The sequence below is a fragment of the Cetorhinus maximus genome, chromosome 6, assembly GCF_964194155.1.
Source record: "Cetorhinus maximus chromosome 6, sCetMax3.hap1.1, whole genome shotgun sequence".
Lineage (NCBI taxonomy): Eukaryota > Metazoa > Chordata > Chondrichthyes > Lamniformes > Cetorhinidae > Cetorhinus > Cetorhinus maximus.
The window spans coordinates 57195917-57217150 of record NC_135884.1 but is presented as its reverse complement, the minus strand read 5'-3'; the positions used below and the strand labels follow the sequence as shown (position 1 = coordinate 57217150).

Below are 21234 nucleotides of genomic sequence, written 5' to 3'. Positions count from 1 at the left end.
ATATTCAACAGAAAAACTTAATTGTAACAAACCAGTTTGCATTGGATAAGTTAGGTAAATGATGACCAATAGGGCCATTTAGAATGAAGATGTTAAATTGTATGAAATATTATATACAACTCAGTCAAAAGAAAGAACAGTGTATAGACAGCAGAGTGTGTTCTGAACTGAATCCAAAATTCAAATTGACTCGAGCTTTAGCTGATCTCTAAATGCCTGAAATATAGATGTTTCAGTCCACCTGAGGTTACCAAAGCCATCATTATTCAAAGTACAACAAATAGCCATAACTCTAGAAAAATTTATATTTTTTCTTCTAATAATTGTTTGCTCACCATCTTAGCTACATAACAAAAAAGACTTTTTAAGATATTCTTGCATGGGATGTAAACATCATTGGCAAGGCCAGCATTTATCGCCCATCCCTATTTGCCCTTAAGAAGATGGTGGTGAGCTGCCTTCTTGAACCGCTGCAGTCCATGTGGTGTGGGTACACCCACAGTGCTGTTAGGAAGGGAGTTAGGAAGGAAGGATTTTGACCCAGCGACAGTGAAGGAATGGCGATATAGTTCCAAGTCAGGATGGTGTGTGAGTGTAGGTGGAAGGATTCCCCATGTGTCTTCTGCCCTTGCCCTTCTAAGTGATAGAGGCTGTGGGCTTGGATGGTACTGTCGAAGGTACCTTGGCTAGCTGTTGTAGTGCATCTTTTAGATGCCACACACTGCTACCACTGTGCGTTGATGGTGGAGGGAGTGAATGTTTAAGGTGGTGGATGGGGTGCAAAACAAGTGGGCTGCTTTGTCCTGGATTGTGTCAAGCTCCTTGAGTGTGATTGGAGTGAAAAATGATGGACAGGCTTTGTGGAGTCAGGTAGTGAGTTACTCACCACAGAATCCCCAGCCTCGGGCCTGCTCTTGTAGCCACAGTATTTATATGGCTAGTCCAGTTACGTTCCTGGTCAATGGTAACCCCCAGGATGTTGATGGTGGGGAATCAGCGATGGTAATGCTGTTGACTGTGTTACGACAGCTAAGGATGGGTGCAAGGACTCGCCCTTTTTTTAAACACTTCTCAGTTGGTCTTAAAAGGGTTTTTTGAAATTCATAAGGATGAATGTGCCAATTCAGTGTACGTACTTAACTGTTTATGTGCTGGTTGCAAAGAACTCAGTCAGACAGGCTTTCTTGAGTTTCAACACATGAGGGGATCATTTTTATTGCACTAAAAACCCACCCAGGTAAAGATATTAAAAATATTTTAAAAGGTAAACACACATCCTGCCCGTTGCAACACAGGCAGGCACACACACACAGAAAGATGCAAAAATACAAGTTGCAAAGTAGTCGAGGTTAACTTCTGGTCAAATTAAGATTCAATGATAAGCAGCCAAGATATAAAGAGTTCATTGAACTTTGCTGTGGTTCATGGCTGAGGCAGTTCTTAGGCTGTGGTCCTTGGGTTTTCCTCTTGGAAATGCTGCTTTGGAGTTTGAAGTTTTCTTTAGAATTTCTCTGCCTGCTGTCCACAGTCAAATATAAGTGAGTAGGGTTCACCATAGTTGAAAGAAAGAGAGAGGTAAGCAGCCTTTTCGCTACCTTCAAATGTTCCTTCTCCAGACTGCCCTTTGCAAGCAGAGTTTTGTAATAAAAGGTATTTCAAAATGGTGATCCCAATCACATTAACTGTCTCTCCATAATTATTGAGTATTCCACAGAAGGTAATTGATTAGCTCATGTCTGAACAGACCTTGGCTATTGTGTTATGGCCTAAGTGATTAATTTTTAATGTCCAAGCCATCACTTCTAATTGACTCATTCTTCCATGTAATGAGCTGTGAAGAATATATCAACACTTCAAAGATAGCCATTGTCTCTTTAGACTCTCCTGCTCCAGCCTGATAGAATGGATTGTAGCTTTTATAGTTACGCAAATAGTGGCTGCCATTTTCAGTTTCAGTCCATCTTTGAAGTAATCCTTGACATTAGCAGGTATAAAATTCCATAGGAGGGTTGCCTGGACTTGTCTTGGTTATAATCCACTTTTTGGAAATTTCCAGAAACATGACTAACTTGCATTTGCTGACATGTCAGTTGGCCTATGGCAGCCATCTTAAGTCAATGTCTTTGTTTTAACAGTTGAAACAGCCCTTTTTTAAAAAGTTCCATACATGCGTCCAGCAGAGAAAAATTGGAATTTAATATTTGACATCAATATGCCTCAGTAACAAATGTCAAGGGAGATGATTAGATTCTTTTTGTCTGGCTCTTGTGTGGCATGAATGTTACTTGTCACTTATTAGTCCAAGCCTGAATGTTGTCTAGGTTTTGCTGCATATGGACATGTACTGCTTCAGTATCTGGGGAGTCAAAAAATGGAGCCAAACCAAATTTTGAAATTATCAGCGAACATCCCTACTTCTGACCTTATGATGGAGGGAAGGTCATTGATGAAGTAGCTGAATATGGTTAGGCCTAGGATGCTACCTTGAGGAACTCCTGCAGCATTGTCCTGGGACTCAACTGATTGGCCCCCAAAAACCACAACCACCTTCCTTTGTGCTAGGTATGGCTCCAATGAGTGGAGAGTTTTCCCCCTGATTCTCATTGACTTCAGTTTTGCTAGGATTCCTTAATGCCACACTCAGTAAAATGCTGCCTTGATGCCAAGGACGGTCACTCTCACCTCACTTTCTGAGTTTAGCTCTTTTGTCCATGTTTGGAACAAGGCTATGATCAGGTCAGAAGCTGAGTCGCCCTGGCAGAACCCAAACTGAGCATTGGTGAATAGTTTATCTCTGTGAAGTGCTGCTTGATGACATCATTTTGCTGATGATCAAGAGTAGACTGATGGAGTAGTAATTGGTTGAATTGGATTTGCCTTGCTGTTTGTGGACAAGACATAGCTGGGCAATTTTCCGCACTGTCAGATAGATGCCAAGTTGTAGCTGTACTAGAACAGCTTGGCTAGGGGCGTGACAATTCTGAAGAAAATGTTACGGCCTCCGTAAAGAGCCATAATGATTTAATGGGAATTCGAACTTACATTTACAAGCTGGAAGGATGACATGTCAAGATTTCACATTTTAAAAGAACTTTTGTGGTATCAACGATTAAAGACAAAACACTGTAATTAAACACTATTAACTTTTCATAGGCAATTTATACTTCAAACTACCAAACAGCTTTCTCCTTTCTACTTTTAATGACAACCAAAAACGCCAATTCTGTTAATGTTATTCGGTCTCTTAAGTAGACATCCAATCTCCTGGAAACAATCCAAAGTATTTAGCAGCTCCCAACAGTTTATTTCTGTTCTTGCCCTTTCCCAACACTCTCTTCCACCATGACTATTGACTATTCCCAGGTTGATGCCAGGTGGTCCATCAGTTTTATTCCTTTTTGATTTTTTTGTAACAGCTTGGCACCACTGAAAGATTTGCTAGGGCATTTCAGAGGATAGTTAAAGGCCAACCAAATTTCTGTGGTCCAGAGTTGCATGTAGGCCAGAGCAGGTAAGGACAGCAGATTTCCTTCACTCGAGGGTATTAGTGAACCAGATGGGTTTTTACAATAAGCTCATAGTTTCATAGTTACCTTTACTGAGACCGACTTTTAATTCCAGATTTATTAACTAATTTTAATTTCCACCAGCTGCCAGTTCACCCCAGGTCCACAGAGAATTAGCCTGGGCCTATGGATTACTAGCCCAATATAATACCAGCACACTACCATCCCTATATTGCTCTGTTATGTAGACAAATGTGGCAGCCAATTTCTACACGGCAAGTTCAAAGTAAAATCGACAATAATCTACTTTTGGAAGGAATGTTGAGCAAGACACAAGGAGAATTTCTTGCTGTTCTTTGAAAAGCACCATGGGACTTTTCATATTCACCTAGGTAAGCAAGTACACAGATTGGTGGAATGGACAGATAAGTGTCAGATGACATTTAATGCAGAGAAATGTGAAGTGGTTCATTTTGGTAGGAAGAATGCAGAAAGAAAATATAAAATAAAAGGTACAATTCCAAAGGGTGTGCAGGAGTAGGGGGACCTGGGGGTATATGTACATAAATCACTGAAGCTGGTAGTACAGGCTGAGAGAGCTGTAAATAAAACATACAGCTTTATCAATAGGGGCATAGAGTACAAACGCAAGGAAGTTATGTTAAACCTGTATAAAACACTGGTTCAGCCTCAATTGGAGTATTGTGTCCAGTTCTGCGCATTGCACTTTAGGAAGGATGTGAAGGCATTGGAGAGAGTGCAGAAAAGATTCATGAGAATGGTTCCAGGGATGAGGAATTTAGTTATGTATTCAGGCAGATTGGAGAAGTTGGCACTGTTCTCCTTGAAGAAAAGGAGGAGGAGAGTAGGTTAGAGAGAGGTATTCAAAATCATGAAGAGTCTGAGCAGAGTAGATAGGGAAAAACTGCTCCCATTGGTGGGAAGATCAAGAACCAGTGGTCATAAATTTAAGGTAATTGACAAAATAAACAATGGCGACATGAGTGAATTTTATCTCACAGTGAGTGGTTAGAATCTGGAATACACTGTCTGAGAGTGTGGTGGAGGCAAATTCCATCAAGGCATTCAAGAGGAAATTGGATTATTACCTGAAAAGGAAGAATATGCATGGTTACGGGGAGAAGGCAGGGGAGTGGCACTAGGTCAATTGCTCCTGCAGAGGGCCAACATCTGTCCAATGGATTCCCTACAACATTCCCTCAGTACTGCATTGAAGTATCAACACAGATTAAAGGCTGAATTTTGCCGATTGGGCATGTGGAGCGACATCGGCCGGAAAAGCAGTTTGCTGGCATGCACAAGTGGGTCTTCCCTCTAAATTTTACAGACAGCAGCCATTTTAGTGGAGTTAGAGGGACTTGGGGGTACACGTGCATAAATCACTGAAGCTGGAAGTATAGTTTGAGAGAGCATACAGCATCCTGGGCTTTATCAATAAGGGCATAGATTACTAATGCAAGGCAGCCAGCCCACGGGGGCTACCAGCCCAATCAGAGGGCTGGGAGCAGAGGAGCCTCAGCAGTGCCACCAGGAACGGTGGCCACTGCTGAGACAGGCTTGAGATCCGCTGCATTTAACAGGTAAGGAGAAAAATATTTTAAAAATTTGGGAGGCCAATTGCTGGAGGGGAAAGCCTTCCTGGGAAATCGCTGGGACCAGGGGGGCTGCCTTCCCTGCCTGTGGCCCACTCTATGCTTCACAATTCCCTCCCCCCTTGGGCTCCACTGGAAGGCTGCCTCCTCATGCGGCGGGGGTGTCGATCCGCCATTGTCATTTTTCCATTGGCCTGGTAAAATGGCCCTTATAGGGGCTTTGGATTTTTAAGTTGGCTGCTAACCCGACCAGTGGTATTATTCCCCAATGGGGGGACATGGTCAGAGAGTTGATCCATCAAGGCTTCCCACAGTTTTACTGGCACTCCAACCCCCTCTCCTCTTGCCTTCTGGGGCCTACTAAAATTCTGTCCTCAGTGTTTAATTGTGTAGTGGGAACTGAGCCTTAATCTTCTGATTCAGAGGCAATATTTTTACCAACTGAGGTGAGTTAGTACTGTTTAGGGAAACAGAGTTAATGTTTTTGGTTGATGACCCTTCATGGGAGAAATGTGAGAAATAGAGGAGAGAGGTGGGGATGATCAGATTTGGGTGAACATTGTGCAAGGTGAGAAAAAAACATTGTTTTTCAATTCAGCCATCAACCTTAGCATGGCTAGCAACTCATCATTAATCTTTCAAATGGAAAGACAAACTGCGTCTAACATTATGACTGTATGTGATGCAATATGAATCGAGGCACTGCATGCTCCTTGTATTCCACCTTTCCAAACCCAAACTGTCATAGATAATTAATGACTGTATACATTGAAACCAAAAATACACTACGCTTACTTCCAGTCATCAGGATGCTGCCTGGCTGGATGTTCCTCAAGGATGACTGTCAGTTCAACAAACCAATCCTTCTCATCAAATGTTGGAAGTTTTGAATAGGAATAAAGAGGTAAACATAATGTAAAAAGCTTCTGCAATAGCGAGTGTTGGAACAGTATTGGAAAAGTCAATACAAATAACCAAGTAGTACTGACAAACATTCTTTTATGACTTTGGCAAGATGAGGTTTTGCTGAAATATTGAATGGGCAGAATTCTGCCCTCATCGGGCGGGCGCGCACCCGACCCAAACGAGAGTAAAATATTGCGCGATGACGTTGGGCGAGCGTCCTGACGTCAGGGCGCACTCTCGCAATCTTTCGCTTTGCGGGAGCACGCGGATGCTGGAGTGCCGTCCGCCATTAATTAACAGGCCACTTAGGGCCCTTGACAATGCAATTGTCTGAGGTTTTTCGTTGTCCGTGCGGTTTTCTGCTCGTCGCACAGGCAAAACGGGCAGGCAGCCATACGACATTTTCACAAACCTCATCCAAGGGCGGGATAAGAAGGGTCAGCAGCATTGCCAGTGTGAGTAGTGAACAGTTTTGGAAGTAGATAAAAACAAAAAACTACTGCGGATGCTGGAAATCCAAAACAAAAACAGAATTACCTGGAAAAACTCAGCAGGTCTGGCAGCATCAGCAGAGAAGAAAAGAGTTGACGTTTCGAGTCCTCATGACCCTTCAACAGAACTGAGTAATATTAGGAGAGGGATGAAATATAAGCTGGTTTAAGGTGGTGGGGAGGTCGGGGGAGAGAAGTTGGTGGGGGGGTGGTTGTAGGGACAAGCAAGCATTGATAGGAGCATAATCAAAAGATGTCACAGACAAAGGAACAAAGAGGTGTTGAAGGTGGTGATATTATTATATTACATTCGTTTAGATAATATCACCACCTCCAACACCTCTTTGTTCCTTTGTCTGTGACATCTTTTGATTATCTGCTCCTATCACTGCTTGCTTGTCCCTACAACCACCACCCCCCCCTCCCGCCAAACTTCTCTCCCCCCAGCCCCCCACCTTAAACCAGTTTATATTTCACCCCTCTCCTAATATTACTCAGTTCTGTTGAAGGGTCATGAGGACTCGAAACGTCAACTCTTTTCTTCTCCGCCGATGCTGCCAGACCTGTTGAGTTTTTCCAGGTAATTCTGGTTTAGTTTGGAAGTAGTCTGCAGCTGGTTGCTTATTGGAATTTGGCAGCTTCATTTCTGTTCAGGGCTTCATTCTTAACATTTCCAGGCCTCATTTCAGGACTCATTGCTGTCTGCCAGGCCCACGGAGGATTCAGACCATGTGGACCCGTCCAGGTATCAGACTGCCTTCCGTTACTCTGGTAATGGGGTTTGTGGTCTCCGCTGGAGGCACCTCCTCCTCTGAGGAAGAGAGGGACAGAAGGGAGAGGAGGCCAGGTGTCCCTATGCAGCTTCCAAGGGGGGGACCTGTGGGAGGAGAGGCGCAGGCACAAGGGGTGCAGGACTAGCAGGTAGCCCAAGATGGAGAGGGCTGCAGAAGATGCCACTATCCTGCTGCCAGGGTTTACAGGCAGCGATGCAGCTACCTCAATATGTCCAAGATGCAATGCCAAAGGAGGTTCCGCCTCTCAAGGCACCTCCATTTGTCAGATGATTGTGCCTGAGGTCAGCTCCGACTGTGTGGGTGGACACCCCATGCCAGTGGCGCTGAAGGTCACAGTGGCCCTCAATTTCTATGTCTCCAGCTATTTCCAGGGGGGATCTGTGGGGGATCTGTGTGGAGTCTCCCAGTCAGCTGTCCACAGTTGCGTCCAGCTGGCGACAGAAGCTCTGTTCAGGCTGGTACGGATCTTTATTCTTTACCATATGGATGGGGCCAGCCAGGCTGAGCGAACCAGAGGCTTTGCAGCAATTGCTGGGTTCCCCCGCGTCCAGGGTGCCATTGACTGCACACATGTGGCCATCAAGGCGCCAGCGGGTCAGCCGGGAGCCTTCGTCAACAGGAAGGGCTTCCACTCCATGAACGTGCAGATAGTGTGTGACCACAGGTTGCAGATTCTGCAAGTCTGCAAGGTATCCTGGCAGCTCCCATGATGCTTACATCCTGAGACACTCTCAGGTGCCGGGGCTCTTCAGTGCTCCAGCCCGACTAGATGGATGGCTGCTGGATGACAAGGTCTATCCATTGAATAGGTGGCTAATGATGCCTCTCTGCCACCCAACAATAGAGGCAGAGAAGTGTTACAATAAAAGTTATGGCTCCACAAGGGCGGTGGTAGAGATGCACTTCCGATGCCTGGGCTATTCAGAGGGAGCACTACAATACCCTCCAGAGTGGGTGTCACTGATAGTGGCTGCATGCTGCACTCTCCACAACCTGGCACTGGCAAGAGGGGACCCACTGGAGGAAGAGGATCTTGATGCAGCTGCACAGGCCACAGAGGATGAACCCAGTAGTGAGTCTGAAGAGGAGCATGGTGAGGAGAACGCTGAGGGCATGCAGGCTGACCTCGGTAACTTCCAGGGAGGCAGGGACACCAGGGATGCCTTGATCCAACGCTCCTTCAGCTAGGCCACCAAAGATCAGCTTCAACCGCATGCCAAGGCTGCCACCTCTATCCCGGATATCTGAAAGGGCTCTTTTATTTGAACACAAAGAACACTCAGTGCCTGTGCAATAATGTTCAGAGCCACTTATGTCCATCATTTCATACTAGCATACCCTGCGCCAATGAAATAAAAAGGTGAAGTGCACTCAGGCCATGGTGACAAAACCTGATTTCTATCATTTTGACAAGTACAGACTATTTACATCAGTCTCTCTGGCCATAAGTCACAGACCAGTATAAACTAACTAAACATAAATGAACATAAAAACACCAGTGACTAGTCCCTCTTGTGCTCATGGTTCCTTTAATTTACGTTTGCGAGTGCTGCATCTAGGTGCGCTCCCCTTGCTGGCAGCAGCATTGGAGGCAGCCTGCTCACTCTGCTATCTTGTTGGCCTTGATGACCTTGGCGGTCGTCCTCTGGCCAGTGGAGCCTGTGCTGGCCCCGCCTGGGATGGAGCGGCCAGTGCCATGGCTGGCATCTCCCCAGTCGCCGCAGCCTCATCAGATGTCATGGTCACTGGCAGAGGGGTGGAGGAGCTGCTGCTGTCATCCAGAGTGCCCTGAGAGGAGCCCACAGAGACGACAGGCAGCTCGTGCACCAACGTCAGGTCGCTGTGGACCTCCCTGCTCAACATTGATGGATGGGCACCTAGCTGGGATACTGGGTGCCTCATCCATCCCCCGCACTAAGACTGACCACCTGAGGTCAGTTATTGTGTGTGGGTTTGCAGGTCCGAGCGCAACCCCAGGAACCCCTCATTCTGTCCCTGGAGCTGCCTGTCCATGACAGTCGCCACACTCTCAATGGAGGAGGCAGTGCGCTCAACCATGACGGTCAACGCAGTGCTCACGCTCCACATGGACGCCTCTATCACGGAGGCCATGGCACGTATGCCCTAATGGATCTCTGCCAGATCCTCCCGCACATCCTGCTGGACATCCAGCATCTGTCGCCTAACGGACGACTCCAGAGGCTCATCATCTGCCTTCAACTGAGCATCGTCCTGGTCCCCAGCAGACCTCTAACTGCTGGAGCACTGGGCACTCTTTGCCTCTGCCTGTACCTCAAGCAAGTGTGAAGTGCCCTCACCAATGTGCACCAAAGATGTTAGCTGACGAACTAATGCCCACCGAGGTGCTGGTATCTGCGCTGGTGCCTGCTTCAGAGAGTCGGTGTGACGCAGGTGACAGGGATGCCTGGTGGTCCTCTGGCACCAGGAGTGGCCCTTCAGGATCTGCTGGTGAACCTAAAAGGGAGAAGAAGGACATGTCATTAGTTAAAGTCATCACACTGTCACTGTGCATGCCAAGCACTCTGGTGAGACAACAAAGATCTGCAACACAGTGCCATCGTCTCCCGTTGATCAATGGGGATTCCAGGTTCGAAGGTCATATCTATGAAGAGACTACACTAGAATGGTTGCACAATCCGAAAGTCTCACCTCTGTGCACTGTGCTCCTACCTTCATCTGGCACCCCCGCCTCTCCACGGCTGGTTGCATGGGGACCGTGCCGGCTCTCCAGCTCCAGGATGTCCTGCTCGAACCGGGAGAGCAGCAGCAGGTTGGGTGGGTCTCCACCTGTATGTGCCCTCTCGACTTGGTTATGACTCATCTTCTCCTGAAAGGACAGAGGAGCATTGATTAGTCCACTCTCCTGCAGCGCCATTGCAGCCTGGCCAACTCCAGCTGAGGAACACCTCACAGGGCACATCCGAGTCGTGGCCCTCGAGCCGCAAGGCACTCAGTCCAAGTATCCAGGGCTCATCCCCTTGACCAGTTACGGCATCATTGATAGTTGGCACTCAGACTCTAACACCCCTGAGGTCAACAGGGGGACGGCCACACCTTAACATATCTCCACACTGACCCATGCCAACACAGTACTCACCCTGAGTGCAGAAGGTCATTGAAGCTTCGGGCACTGCACCCAGGTGCATTGCACCATGTCATGGCTGCTCACCCAGGATGCCACCTCCTCCCATCTCTGGGGGCAAGGGTGTCCCTCCTGGCAGCCACCTCCTCCAGCAGGAAGGTGAGGCACTCACCAGAAAAGCAGGGGTCGAGTGCCCACCTGACGTGCCGTCCTGCCTGGCGTTTGCTGCCGCACTCGAACGCATCGTCTGAGTGGCAGCCAGGCGTCCTTCCCTGGCAGCCTTTCCGGGCTTGCCCTGGGCCTTCTTTATACCGGCCACCAGGTCACCATTGGACCCGGTGGCTAACAGGCCCCTGCCCCTGCTCAGCCCTTCCTGGCCAGTGACGAGCTGCGTTTCACGCTGGACGTGCCTCAATTGGCCCACCAGCGTGAAATCGCGGTCGGTTTCACGGCCACTCCCGGGTCCGCCTGCTGCACGCAGCCGACGAGGGCAAAACTCAGCCCCATGTGTAAATGCCAGACTCTATCTGCAGAATGCAACACAAACCCAATCATTACTTTGTCCCTCTCTTTTCTATATCTGTATCAAGAAAGCCACCATACTCATTTGTCTCTGTCACACACAAAACGGGCTTTATTCCAGTGCAGTGTAAGCGTCTCCTGACTGTTTTGTTGCTGCTGCTCTTGCTCTGCACATTGTACTCTGTGTTCTGGTTTGAGCTGCTTATCCTGATGCAAAAACCAATGTGTTCCCACCTCATAGTGAGCTTAACTAGAGTTCTATTCATCAATCACTCTCTCCATTCTTCTGTCTGCTCCACTGTACATCAAACCAGGACACCATGCTGGTGTGCTCACTGGAAGACAGCTGAACTAACCGGTTGACACTAATGCTGATGTCTTTGATTCCTTTAATTCAAAGCGTATAATTACAGCCGGTCATCATCATTCCAAGTGCATTACATGTACGTGGTTAGCATTAGGCACGCTGATGGCCCACTCCATGGTCACACACCTCTGTTCAGCCTAGATAATAATGTATAGAATTTAAATCCTTCTTACATTTCCAGTGTCATGTTTCCTCAGTTGTTACCATTAACCCAAACATCTTTGTAAAATAAGAGCCAGAGCAATTTTGCTGAGGTTTGTAAAACTAATCATCAAAGGTTAATGGTTAAACAGAGGCCTACCTGAAATGGACAGCCACTTGAAAGAAAAGGAAAACCAATCTGGAGGCAACAAAAAGAACATGTTTTGCATCAACATCGGTGTATTAGGTCTTGGCACATATTTTAAGGGAGTTCAGGTTTATTTTTGTGAATGCACAGATTCTAAGTTCTCTAATGAAAGTAATATATTTGATGTAAAGAATTCAACCTATAATCTATGATTAAATTTTACAGCCTCCCTACTTTGATCAGTGATCATTATTTTCTCTTCCATACAACACAGATGACAGTGATTTTGTTCAAGTGTTAGTGAAGTAAGTGGGATGACATGAGACAGATGAATTCTCGCAGAGTCAGCAATGATTTTAACAAGGAGGGCCTTTATCTTTTAAATGAAGCCTGCATTAAGTTTTGCTAAGCACAGTAAATGTGTTTTCCCCTGCAGTAACAGACCCATTTAAACTTTAAAGAATGGCATTTATTTAGTGCCTTATCACTACTTCCACAGGAAAGCTCAGGCTCCCAAAGCAAAACATGAAACTATACACAAGGTAATCTGGGTCAGCAGGATGCAGGATGAATAATGAATCATTTACTGAGGAGATAAACACTGGAAGTAATATATATTCAACTCCCAATCTCTTTGGTCAATGGGGTTCTTCCTTATGTATGCAGAATGGGCTCTGATCATGTCGTCAGGGCCCAATCTGCTATTTTAACTTGAAGCCTGAGCTGGGAGCTAATGATGATAGCTACCCTGTGCCAAAATTGCCAGGAACAGTAGCAAAGGCTATACAAACTTGAAGGAAGTTAAGTTTATGGAATTTTATTGTGGGTCAGGAGGAACAGGGGGTTCTCTGTAGCCCATAAGGAAGCCTCAGGACTCCCGCCCTGTCCTTGTCTCGCCAGACCACGTTTCCCTTGCTGAGACCCAGCAATACTCAGGGTCCTGGCACACGTTAAGCCATTTTGGTTGGGAATTCAGTAAGCAGTATGCTAAAGAGGCTCAGAGTTAAGGTCGGGTGAGCATACCCTTTTATCCATTGCTGTTTTCCCAGCTGTGAGTTAAAATCGAGCCCATGGAGTGTGCCTGATAGATTTTCCTAAAATACTGCGGACACCTGCTGACACACACAATAGTAATGTGGTGATTAGCACCAATAATGGCAGTCATCTGTGGTACACTCTCTGCCAGCCCATCACAGGCCGAATTGAACCATTGGCTTTTGAAGTCGCCATCTGTATACCTGCTAGCGATGCAGATTTCCTCCCAAACAGAGTCATGCCAGCAGAGAATTTCTCTTTGGAAAAAGCCATTTTTAAATGTTCACAAAGCTGACACACTCAACACTTACAAAAATTTATAAGAGTTTGTTACAACGTGGGGCAAAATTGATTTCTGATCTGTCACAAGTGCCTCATCTCTGGCCCAGAATGTTTCAATGGGCGGAATTTTCTGTGCCTGTTGGCATCGGGCGTGTTCGGCAGCGTGAGCGGACAACGTGCCAAGAAACAAAAAATCGGTTTCACGAGGTTGTGAAACCAGTTTGCAATCGTCCACCCTGCCCGTCAATGGCGGGCCGCATTTCCCACCATCGGATGTTAGGAACCTCATTGGGATACATCTGCATATCATTATAAGCCCAGCTCTCCGGAGTCATCCCTCCTACACTGGATTATCCGAGCATGTCGACGTGATTGCACACCGACGTGTTTCACAACTATACACAAACAACGTGCACCTGGGGAGCTGCACTTCACTCGGGACTTCGAGGTTTATTTGCCTACCTTGCTTCGGGCAGCACTCATGGTCATCAGTGCCAGGCTTCGCAGGCAGCACCACATCACTTTTAGGAGGGCTCTTTACCTACCAGATCAGCCATAAGGTGGGCATGGCTTTTCAACAGTTGCAGGGCTAGAGGAGGGGGGGGGGATGTGGCCTCAGGCAAGGGAAGAGGCTGCAGGGCAAGGGCTGTATTGGCGAAGTGGGGTATCCCAGGGTGTGTGTGGGGGGGTGGGGCACATGTTGATCTGTGCAAATGGCCTCAAGATGATGAGGGCTGAGGAGGCAGTCTCCAGAGGAGATGAGGGCAGGGGGAGATGTGAGGGTGTGTGTGAGAGAATGAGTGGTGATGTCCCTTGAGCTGGCAGTGAGTGAGATGCCAGAGAATGTGTGATGGCCTTGTGAGTATGTGAGTTTAGAGTGATGAGATGGTTGCCTCACCCTGGCTGCATGGATGAGATCATTCATCCTCTATCTGCATTGGATAGCCAACCTCCACTGATCACCACTGCTGCTGCCTCCCAAGCTAGAGTGGTGAGGTTGCTGGAATTCCTGCAGCCACAGTGGGGTTGGAGGACATCATGGCGGGCCTCCATGGTGTCCAAAAGGCACTCAAGGGATGCATTACTTAACCGGAGGGCTGCAGCCTTCTTGCCTTTTGGGGCATATCTTCTTAGCAGCGGTCCTAGGCTGGAAGCACTGAGAGGTGTGCGCATGGCTTCACTTTAAATGTAGCAGCCGACGTGGTGAAGCGGCAAGGTGATGGCATGGTGGGCAAATGAGAGCCTGCCCACCCACCATCGAAACAGTGTTTCTTGGGAATGCATGATAAATGAGGCAGCATTGGGGCAATAGAGTGTGAAAAACTGCCTTTGCGGTAGGCGGGTAAAATGTCCTTTTTCCTGCTCTCTATCGCACTTAGTGCAAATCTGGGACGATTCTGACCAATGTGATTCACGCAGGGTGAATTCAAAGACAAAAGCGACAGCCATTTTGCACAAAGTCATAACTGCCAAACTGCAATAAGATGAATGGCCAATTAATCTGTGTTTTGATTACACAACCAGGACACCAGGAAAATGCAAGGCTTTTCTTAGTGCCAGGGATCTTGAACGTTCCTTGAACCACTGAAAATAGCAGCAGGTCTGGGGGTTAGTGTCTCACTTGAAGGATGACAACTGCGACAGTGCATGTCTCCCTCAGCACCGCTCTTCAATATTAACCTAGATTATGTGTTCAAATCCTGGTCTGGGACTTGAGTCAAGGAGTGTCATACGACTGAGCTGGGCTGACATAAAAGGGGGCACTATACTTGTCCTTGAATATCAATTGTATTAAAAGAGCAAAAATGTTATTAAAATGCAGTTAAAACATTCTCTGTTCTGTTTGAAAGCCAGACACGACGGTCCACAGTGCTCCAAACTTAGCCCGAGAAAATCATTGTTCTCTTTCAGGAAAATGTCACTGTTCGTCCTGGAAAGGTGACATTTCACTTCATGCTGATGTTGTATTTGCATTATCACATTTCTAAGTTCAACCTTTTTCTGTCAAAATATTTTTTGTAGTAGATTCATTACTTAACCTGCAAGTACTTGGCTGTTAACATTTGTATACAGCTATTTTTGCTTTAAGGGGTAAATATGGATGGGTTGGCCAAGGGCAGTACTCCTACGGATTCCTATTGTACATATTTGTTGTCTGCAATCCTGCAACACTGGATTCGATATTAATCTTTCAAAGCACTGAGCTCTTCCATTAGTGTTTTTTTAATGCACCAGCAGTTTGTGTTGTAGGGGGCAAATGTTTGCTCTATTACTGATGCAATATCAGTTAGGAATCCTCCTCTCCAACACAAAGTGCTGACATTGTTTACAGTGGCCTAGCTTTGAGGAGCAAGCAACTCATTATCAAAGTAGTCCAGATGCAATCTGTGAGGTCACAAGGACATTGCTTCCCACAGGAAGATGGATCTGTAGCCTCATTAATTTGCTCTGGGTGAGATAACATTAAGTTTAGGGCTGCTGAGGGCAGTGGGAAGGTGATTGAGAGTGGCCTGCTGGAATATGTGTGTAAAGACAAATCTTTTAGTGGATGTCACAATGAGTGCTTGTTAAAGTCATACAACCCTATTGTGAGCCTCTTGTGAAGCTGCAGCAATATTTGTTAAATTAATGTGAGACTTTATTTGAAACTGCGTAAGTCTATTGCCTACATAATTGTCTTGTAATTCCACATTATAGGTATTGCAGACTTCCATCTCAGAGTAACACTTATAGGGCATTAGGTTGATTTATAGGATAAAATGACTTGATGCTGGTCAGTAGATTGTTACAAGAATATGACGCTGCTCAAAAGTGCCATTAAATTTATGTTCCTAAATGCCAAGTTGTAATATGGTTCAAATATATCAAGACAAAAAAGCATGATACAGTACAAAAGATGAACTTAGGACATGGGTTTCTCTCTTTGTAGTAGATCTCCATTAGTTTTCCTTCAAAGCCATGAAATGATGTACCATTATGGAGTTTGTGTTCTTTCCTATGAAGAAGGCTATGTATAAACCAATGCACTTATAGGTATACTGAGCTTATTGCTGTGTTACTTTTATGGTAGGTTCCAATACATTATATCCCAGTTCATATTTTGTGCATCACTAACTTTAAATTAATATGAGCTGCAGCCATCTTTATTTGCAGCTGACAAAATAAATTAGAATTGATCAATATGAAGATAATTTCAACACCAACATTGTCCATCTCTCTGCTTCCAAAAAGCTATTAATCTCAGCCTAGGGAGATAATGGGAAAAGGATCCTCTCTCTTTAATTGTATGCATTGTTTGTGATTGGCGGCAGTGGACTGGTGAGCAGCTAAGCAGCTGTAAAATCTATTGTTCAACTGCAGTCCAAAGCAATAGTGTTGACTTTCATTTCTACAGTTCCAGGCTGTCCATATTCCCCTCCGATACTATCTCACCAGCTGCCACTGAATGGAAGATTAAACTTCCCAGCAAACAATCCACCTAGCTCTGAGTGCTGAATGATGCACAAATTAGCTGCACTGATGATAAACTGATGACAATTTATGTAAATGCAGATATTGGATAACCTCAGCTGCTGGATAAACACAGAGCCAATTGACAACAAAAGCAGCTATTTTAAAATGAGCATTTTGTAATTAGTATTAACCCTGCTTCCTTGTGGAAGACTGCTTTGTTTACGTGTGTGTTTTAATTAAAAGGCATTCACTTTAGTAGAAGCTAAGCTTCAGAAGAACAAGGGTCAAGGTCATATATTTATTAATAAAAAATAACATTTTGATGAGACATTTGAATAAATACATATTCAAACTACTAGTAGATGATTCCATAATTTAGTCATTGTTAACTGCATATTTATTTAACAATGTTAAGCGTTCAAATGTGTTTTCATGTTTGTAAACACATTAGAATTGGCACCTTCCTCCCACATTGCAACACAGCCTCTGATAGCCCAGCAATTTGTGCCTTATAATAATATGCTATTTTGAAAATTCCATACAGAAACTAAAGTGAGAAAGCCTCACTGAACTGAAAGACAATGAATGCTGGAAGCAATTTCTTCAAAGACTGCTGTTAATGCTTTAAAGGTGTAAAAATTGAACAATTTTTCACAAGATACTTTTTGTTTGTTGTGTTGCATGCAGTATTTCAACTGAGCTTGGGAATACAGTACCATAAATTTAGTGCAGCAGTCGGAGAAATTGAACTTGCATTTCTTGTCGAAAGACTTACCCATGTTTTCTTTCACAGTTCTGTTTTCTTTGAATGCAATGCCTCTTACCTCTGAATATGTCCATCTTAGCAGAGAGATGTATTTTCTTCCACTCATTTGATGTTAGTAGATGGGTTCCCTTGCTTGAGTCACACTGATTTTTGTTCAACATGGAAGATCATATACAATTATCGTGTTACAATAGAAATGATAGATTGAGGGATTGAAACAGCAATGCAAAGTGAAGCAGTAGTTATTAGTCCTGTCTTTCCCTCATCTTTTCCTAATTAGCAACATGTTAGTAACCATGGAACAAATGCCTTGGGACAGCTTGCAGAGTTCCTGTTGTTTTTGAAACAGCAGTTAAGCCTACAAGTTATTCAGCAATAGATACCTATAGCTGGAAAGCTGTTAACAGGAATGCAGTTCCCTGAAACAACCTACTCGATTATCGAAAGTGCATTAATCGTTAAAATTTCAAAAGCACTCTCTGTAAATGGTTTAATTATGTCAGAATTCTTGCACTATACGTAATTTATATAATGTAAGTGAATACTTTTTATGTCTTGAGTCTATGAGTTCACTAGTCGAGTAAACTCGAATTGCACGCCTTCATATGTACTTGTTATCATTAACAGAGAGAGATAGACATTAGAACAAATTGTGATTGTTTATTGCAACAGAAGGTAGAGCACTAAATCCTTGCTTGCTCCCACAACCACCTCCAGCTCTAGGCTTATAATTAACCAGTAGCCCGCGGTGTACAGTGATTAGTCAGTATTGTCACATGGTTAGTCCACTTGCATTCTCTTAAAGGTACATGGTACTCCACTTTACCACATCACTGTAAATATGAACAGTAATCATAAGCCCAGCATTATTTTTCTCATAGGTTTCAGTTAACTTGTTCTATGAAGTCCTGAGTACAGGTTTGGAACATGTAACATTAAGGATACAAAAAATTTAAAGCCTTGTCATGAACCATTACATCTTAAACTAAGTGACTATTAAGAACATTTATATTGAACGCAGAGAAATTCAGGCACCTGCCAATTTTCTGCCAACAGATTGAGTGACCTGAAAAGACACTCAAGAGCCAAGATAGTGCAGAAGTAAGAAGTGTTTTTATTTGATCCTGGGGTTACTCCACTAACAGCATCATCCTAAAAATACACAAATACAAACTAGAAAGTGGTTTCATAAAGAAATACATTTGATCATTTTCTTGCAGCAGATATATAGTAAAAGAAAATATTAAACTAAGATCTGAACATAACTCTTACTCAAACCTGACCACGCACAGGAAAGAATTGCACCCTATTGAAATGCTGACTCCTTATTTCTCTCACCACAGCTCCTTTACCTCAAACTTCATCGCTTCAAAGCACAAGCAAGTAGCAAACAATTGGGGGCCCAGTGATAGCACTCTCCCATCTGAGTCAGAGGTCATGGGTTCAACTTTCATTCCAGAAACTTAAGCACAAATCCAGGTTTACAAAGAGAACAAAGAGAACAAAGAAAAGTACAGCACAGGAACAGGCCCTTCGGCCCTCCAAGCCTCCGCCGATCATATTGCCTGTCAACTAAAACATTTTGCACTTCCGGGGTCCGTATCCCTCTATTACCATCCTATTCATGTATTTGTCAAGCTGCCTCTTAAACACCACTATCGTACCTGCTTCCACCACCTCCTCTGGCAGCGAATCCCAGACACTCACTACCCTCTGCGTAAAAAACTTGCCCGCACAACTCCTCTAAAGTTTTCTCCTCTCACCTATGTTCCCTAGTAATTGACTCTTCCACCCTGGGAAAAAGCTTCTGACTATCTACTCTGTCCATGCCACTCATAATTTTGTAAACTTCTATCGAGTCGCCCCTCAATCTCCGTTGCTCTAGTGAGAACAATCTGAGTTTCTCCAACCTCTCCTCATAGCTAATAACCTCCAGACCAGGCAGCATCCTGGTAAACCTCCTCTGCACCCTCTCCAATGCTTCCATATCCTTCTGGTAATGTGACGACCAGAATTGCACGCAATATTCCAAGTGTGGCCTAACCAAGGCTCTATACAGCTTCAGCATGACTTCCCAGCTTTTAAACTCAATACCCCTGCCGATGAAGGCAAGCATACCATATGCCTTCCTGACTACCTTATCCACCAGCGTATTTTCAGTGACCTGTGGACCTGTACACCCAGATCCCTCTGCCTGTCGATGCACTTAAGGGTTCTGCCATTTACTGTATAATTCCTACCTGTATTAGACCTTCCAAAATGCATTACCTCGCATTTGTCCAGATTAAACTCCATCTGCCATTTCCCTGCCCAAGTCTCCAACCGATCTATATCCTGTTGTATTCTTTGACAATCCTCTTCACTATCTGCAACTCCTCCAAACTTACTAATTAGCCCAGTTACATTTTCCTCCAAAACAATTACACTCCAGTGCAGTACTGAAAGAGTGCAACACCGTCTGATTTGCATCTGTCTTACAGGTGAAATGTGTTGTCTCAGCTGGAGGTAAAAGATCCTGTGGCATTATTTTGAAGAAGAGCAGGGGAGGTTTGCTCAGTGTCCTGGTCAATATTTTCCTTTCAACCACCATTCTGGATTATCTGATCACTAACCTATTGCTAATTGAGGGATCTTACTTAAAGGCAAAGTGGCTGCCATGTTTCTTACATTTTCACAGTGACTACACATCAAAAGTAATTAATTGTAGGAATACTGTAGTAATTGTAAGTTAAACCATTTCTTACTGTTATAGGGGTCATGTGGCTGTAGAGACAAATCAGCCCTAAGTGCGGCAATTCTTAGGGATGGAGCTTTTTAGCCTTGGCCTTGGAACAAACATGTGGCCTCAACAGGAGTCTGTAAATAAAGCTTACTGTTTCTTACAAGAAACCCGCCCTGTACTCCTAAGTTTATTACAACTGGCGACGAGGATAAACAGTGCCGACGCAGCATCTCGCCTCGCGACTGTGAATATTTCAATTTTTTTTAAGGGAAGAAAGAAAAGCAGTATATTCACCAGCCATGCCTCCCTTTGGCAGGATTGACCCGTACGACTCATCCATCGAGGACTGGAGTCAATACATTGAGCAATTAGGTTTCTACTTGGTAGCTCATGAAATAATGTTGGAGGAGAAACAGAAGGCAATCCTCCTAAGTGTCTGCTGGAGCAAAACCTACTACCTAATCCATAGCTCCAAATGTGCCAAATTCCAGAACCTTCACCAAGCTAGTAGACCTCTTGAAAGGACATTTTCAGCCTAAACCCTCAGTGATCGTGCAAAGATTCAAGTTTAACTCCTGAGTAAGGACCCCGGTGAGTCGATTGCAATGTACATTGTGAAGTTAAAACAGCTAATGGAGCAATGTGACTTCAGTGATACTTTAAACAACATGTTGCGAGATTGTTTGGTTTGCAGCATAAACGATTACACCATTCAGCACCATTTGCTTGCAGAAGTTGAGACAGACCTGAAGCGCACCATGGAGATAAAGTTAGCAATGGAGAGTGCCGAGAAGGATTCGCAGGCTTTGCAGAGTGTACAGTCAAGAGAGAGGAATGATCTGGTCAATCATTGAAACCTATAATTAGCATGGTCCTGACCATTTGTGGGTGGCTTGTAGGCATAAACTCATTGTAACATCAAAGTTCAGTGTGTTTTAGTGTTTGACTAAAGGTGCATTAAATGTGTTTGCAAGCATAAGAGTAGTAAAGATTTTTGATAGTTAACTGAAGCATTTGAGTGTGGTCTCCTTATTTCTGTAATTCTCAGGTTAGAACTTTCAAACATGTTAGGACCAGAAAAGACCCTACACTTTTTGGTTTTGAATTAACCATTTGGTTATTCATGCTACTTTCAACACAATTGAGTCCAGGATTGATGCTCACATTTGTGGAGTGAATTTGGACAGTTTTAAGGGGCACTATTACCAATGTATCTCAGGAAATAGCAGGTACATTGTTCACTATTTTTCAACTATGGCACTAATGCTATTAGGGTACATTTATACAATTGACCGTTCAGAGCCATAACATTGGTACCGGGTTTTCATACTCATGGACCACTGAATGAGTTTTATGGGTAACATTGATCAACCAGAAGACCTCGA

General features: G+C 44.6%; 1 protein-coding gene across 2 annotated transcripts in view; it reads right to left on the bottom strand.

Annotated features, from left to right (window-relative positions):
• The window catches only part of lrrn1 (leucine rich repeat neuronal 1), a 113378-nt gene extending 95941 nt beyond the window's left edge, over positions 1-17437 (bottom strand). Inside the window, exons 1-2 of one of the 2 annotated variants that reach the window (XM_078543767.1) lie at positions 17186-17437; positions 11604-11642 (exon numbers count right to left, since the gene is read on the bottom strand). The gene's annotated coding sequence lies outside the window, so the exon portion shown is untranslated. The remainder of the gene's footprint in view (positions 1-11603; positions 11643-17185) is intronic. The other variant, XM_078543756.1, reaches the window with a different exon arrangement.
• Between the last annotated feature and the right edge of the window lie 3797 nt (positions 17438-21234).